This window comes from Rhincodon typus, chromosome 6, assembly GCF_021869965.1.
Source record: "Rhincodon typus isolate 14 chromosome 6, sRhiTyp1.1, whole genome shotgun sequence".
NCBI classification, from domain to species: Eukaryota; Metazoa; Chordata; class Chondrichthyes; order Orectolobiformes; family Rhincodontidae; genus Rhincodon; species Rhincodon typus.
The window spans coordinates 34,284,540-34,289,449 of NC_063337.1; the positions used below are offsets into that span (position 1 = coordinate 34,284,540).

The 4,910-nt window shown below is 40.6% G+C and overlaps 1 protein-coding gene across 1 annotated transcript in view; it reads left to right on the forward strand.

Moving 5' to 3' along the window:
• The first annotated feature begins 1,888 nt into the window (after positions 1–1,888).
• atp8a2 (ATPase phospholipid transporting 8A2) overlaps positions 1,889–4,910 on the forward strand; it is a 701,479-nt gene continuing 698,457 nt past the window's right edge. Inside the window, exon 1 of the mRNA XM_048597580.1 lies at positions 1,889–1,984. The gene's annotated coding sequence lies outside the window, so the exon portion shown is untranslated. The remainder of the gene's footprint in view (positions 1,985–4,910) is intronic.

Sequence of the window (4,910 nt, forward strand, 5' to 3'; positions counted from 1 at the left end):
TGCACCAGTAAGTGATGGTTAACAGTTAACAGCCAAGCTTTGTTTACTGTTTAAACAAGGTAGGCTTACTCTGATTAGTAAAGATATTGCCCTGAAAATGAACCAGACAGTGGCTGTCACCTATTTTGTCTCATTAAAATGGGCACAGTACATATATGTTCTTTCTCTCGACGAAGAACAGGGCTCTGTGTTAATAAATGTAGCTTCCTGTACATACAAGCTTATCACATTGTGAGCCCAACTGACAATCTTAAATTAGTTGTTGGCATAACACTTTGTAAACTCGGGATTATGGAGCAAAACGTTGTCCAATGATTGATAATATTTAATATTGAACACTGTGATGTGAATTCTGCAAGTGAGGGTGAGTTGGGTGCGGTCAGTTCCTTGCTTGTTGCAAACAGCCAAAGTGACATGCTGTTTGGTATGATCCACCAGTCTTTGGAATGTACATCCTATATACCTAGAATCAAACCAGCACTGAAATTATGACATTTGTGTGATAGGCAGAGTGCTCTTTTGGCTTCATAATAACACTGTGTTAGTGGGTAGACACTGCTTTGTTATAGAGTTATACAGCACAGAAACAGATCCTTTGGTCCAGCTGTGCCTGTGCTTGGCTTACATCCCCCCAAATCTTTCTTATTCATGTACTTAAACAAATATCTTTTAGATGTAACTGTAGCCGCATCCACCACTTCCTCTGGAAGTTCATTCCACACATGAACTACTCTCTGTATAAAAATGTTTGCCCTCATGTCCTTTTTAAATCTCTCTTCTCCCACCTTAAAAATATGCCCTCTGGTCTTGAAATCCCCCACCATAAGGAAAAGACACCTGCTGTTCGCCTTATCTATGCCCCTCATGATTTTAAAAGCCTCTATAATGTTACACCTCAACCTCTTATGCTCCAGTGAAAAAGGTCTCAGCATCTTGCTCAAACGTTAGAGTCAATGCACCCTTCCAGTGTAATCTGATGTAGGCAGTGCACTTTTATGAGATCAATGTACAGTGAGAAATGTTCTGTTTGGGGTAGCAACATATGATTAAACCATTTCCCCTTGACAATGAAAGACATGTTTACGGTATGTGGCATGGTGGCTCAGTGGTTAGCACTGCTGCCTCACAGTGCCAGGGACCTGGGTTTGATTCCACTCTCAGGCAACTGTCTGTGTGGAGTTTGCACATTCTCCCTGTGTCTGTGTGGGTTTCCTCCCACAATCCAAAGATGTGCAGTCCAGGTGGATTGGCCATGCTAAATTGCCTGTAGTGTTCAGGGATAGACAGATTAGGTGGGTTGCAGGGGTATGGGTCTGGGCGGGATGCTCTGAGTGTCAGTGTGGGCTTGTTTACACACAGTAGGGATTCTATGAATCTATTTCTTGTGGTTTACTGAGTAATATTCCTTCTGAGTTTGCAGGAATAGAAACAGAAGTTGCTGGAAAAGCTCAGCAGGTCTGAGCAGCATCTGAAGAAAAAATTACCCTTCCTCATCTTTACTAATACTTGTACTTTAATTCCAAGTTTTTATACGATTGCTTCTTCAAACTGAATTCAATTTCATAAACTGCTGTAGTGGAATTTGAAATCGTGCTCTGTCTATTTGTTGAGCCAACTATTACAGTAACATAAATGCATTTTCTGAAGAAGGGTCCCGACTCGAAACGTCAACTTTGCTGCTCCTCTGATGCTGCTTGGCTTGCTGTGTTCGTGCAGCTCCACACTGTATCATCTCTGACCCCGCCATCTGCACTTCCCGCTATCCCCGCCATAAATGCTGCACTCGTATTGTTGGAATCGATTCTCTGCCAGACCAGTAGGTGGCGCAACCATTGGTACCTGAGCGTTGTTGGGGGTTAAAAGGTTTTCTCTAGATTTGGGGGGTGGGGTGGGTTTAGAGGTGGTGGGGGAACTAGAAAAACTCCTCAGTAAATGACAGAGTCTGAACTTACTGCTCTGTTTTATGTCAAAGGATCGTCTCATTGTGAGTTTTACTTTGTTCAGGTTAGGGTGTGTGATTTGTCAGTTTATTATTAAGTCGCTGTTCTATTATTGATATATTTTTTAAAAAAAGAATAACATTTTCCTAGCTACCATTAGTTCTGAGGAAGGGTCACCGGCCCGAAAACGTTAACTGATTTTACTCCACAGATGCTGCCAGACATGCTGAGCTTTTACAGCAGTTTCCCGGAGTTGTTTCAGTTTTCACGTTGCTTGAAGTGTTTAGTGGAATTTGTTTGGTGAAGTGCAGGTCATTATTGTAATGAGGGAGACAGAGGTCGAGGTTACCCAGCAGCAAGCATTTTTACTAGATATACAAGGCCTTTAAATAAATGCCTGTCTCAAAATGAGTTCTGAAGTTCTGTTCATTTGTTGTTCTGTACGATTTGAATGTATTCGATTTGCTGCGCGTTTTTTTTTTTGCTGCAGTTATCCTCCCTTCTTTATTCATTTAAAATTTATTGACGGGTTGTTTTTATTTGTATGTCATGTTCTGACTTACAGTATTCTACACACCTTGTTAGTTTATACTCTTGCAGTCTGTGTCATCCTTTCTGGCACCGTTCTACAACTTTCTTATTGACTTTCTTAAATTAAGGTGTAGGTTTTAAGATTCCAGATATATTAAACGACCTGTAAAATCCATTGTGGTTGCTGACAATGTCGAACTGCACATTTACTGCTGTATTGAAAAGTTGATATTAAAGTAGTTACGATCATTTTCATGTCCACTGTTGTTAACACTATCCAATCCCGTATAGCAATTTTTTTTCAGGATGATAAACCATTTTGACGGTGGTCTCACATAAAGATTCAAGGTAGCTCTCAAGTGGTCAGGGAACTCCATAACTCTTGTGTGTATGATCCCATCCTTTGCTCTTTCTTTCCCAGTTTCCCAATGTTTAAATTCTCTTGGCTTGAGTAGTTGGATGTATTTCAGACTAACTCGCAAGTCATTTGCTGTCCAAACTGCCACTACTTATCCTGCAAGCATAAATGCTTCCTGCTTTCTTCAATTTAAGACTGAATCATCTTCTCAAATACGGTTTCCAAATTCTTGGTATTATCTGGATTTTTAGCCCATCTTAAGACTCAGCTGCTATGACTCTGATCTAGTTATGCTGTTACTTCTGTTAACCAATTAGTTAACTGCAGCTGATCTGGACTGATCCTGGGATGGCCTACTAGTCCCATTAGTTTATCAGCTTTAGCTACAGTGTGATTCATGGGCAGAGATTTACTCTAGATGTAATACTGACCTCCAGTTTTACAACATGTTTTCTGCTCTGATACTGTTCCTGCACGTCCTGAATCTTCATTCTCATAAAATATCTCCATCAATGTGTACTCTGGCACTCTACCTTTCAAATAGTATCAGTTTTGTTCCACCAGAATGAACTTGGACTGAAGTAGTTTGATGTTGCATGTTGATTCCACACTATGTACTTCAACTTTATCCTAACATTGCCTCTCTAGGCTTAAATTTGAATTCCCTCCTCCCTCTTATCCCTGTTTACTAGCAGGACAAGAGAATCCTCATTACTGTTGTGTAGACAGGATTATGTAGCTTGAGTTCACTGTGCCTATCTGTGTGCTGCTCTATTTCCACTATTTTATATGTTTTAAAGCTACTTTTTTTTAAACCTCCCCTAAACCTCTTCCTGTTGTTTTGTCTCTCTTTATTTCTCACCTTGGGAATTCTGTCTGCCAAATCCTGACTCCACTTAAACACAGAAAATAGAAGCAAGAAATAGGCCATTTGGCTGTTTGAGCCTGCTTCATCTTTCAGTATGGTCATGGCTGATCATCCAACTTTATACCCTGTTCCTGTTTTCACGCACAACATACCATTTGCCTTCTTCACTGTCTGCTGCACCTGTCACCTTCAGTGACCGGTGTTCAAGGACATCCACAAATTATTGCACTTCCTGCTTTTCCAATTTATAGCCATTCAGATAATAATCTGCTTTCCCATTTTTGCTACCGAAGTAGATAACTTGAGATGTATCTGCATTACACTTCATCTGCCATGCATTTGCCCACTCTCTCAACTTGCCCAAATCACACTGAAGCAACCCTGCGTCCTTCTGAGAGCTCACCTCCCACCCAGCTTTGTGTCATCTGCAAACTTGAGATATTACATTTGGTTCCCTCATCTAACTCATTGATATGTATCATGAACAGTTGGGATCTAAGCACTGATCCCTGCCGATTTTCCCCTGATTTCTCACTGTCTGCCACCTGGAAAAAGACTTGTTTATTTCTACTCTTTTTGTTTCTATCTGCTGGCTGGTTGTCTATCCATGTCAGTACACTTCTCCAATCCCATGTGCTTTAAATTTTACATGCTAATCCCTTTATCTGGAACCATATCAAAAACCTTCTGAAAGTCCAAGTAAACCACAGCTACTGGCTTCCTCTCATCAACTCTATTTGTCACACCCTCAAAAAATTTCAGTAGCATTCGTCAAGCAGGATTTCCCTTTTGTAAATCCATGCTGACACTGTCCAATCCTGTCACTGCTTTCTAAGTGCTCTGCTGTTAAATATTTTATTTTGGACTGCTGCATTTTCTCTACCACCAATGATGGGCTAACCAGTTTTTAATTCCCCATTTTCTCTCCACTTCCTTTGTTTCAAAGTAATGGGGTTACATTAGCTGCCCTCCATATGAAATGTTCCAGAGTCTATAGTATCTTTAAAAGATAACCATCAATGCATCCACTGTGTCTAGGGCCACTTCTTTAAGTAATTCTGGGATATGGATTATCGGGCCCAAGGGATTTATTGGCCTTTTATACCATCAATTTCACCAACACCATTTACCACCTAATACTGATTTCCTTTAGTTCCCCGCTCACATAGATCTTGTTTTCCTCAACTCTATTCTCCTGTCCTCTTCCCTACTT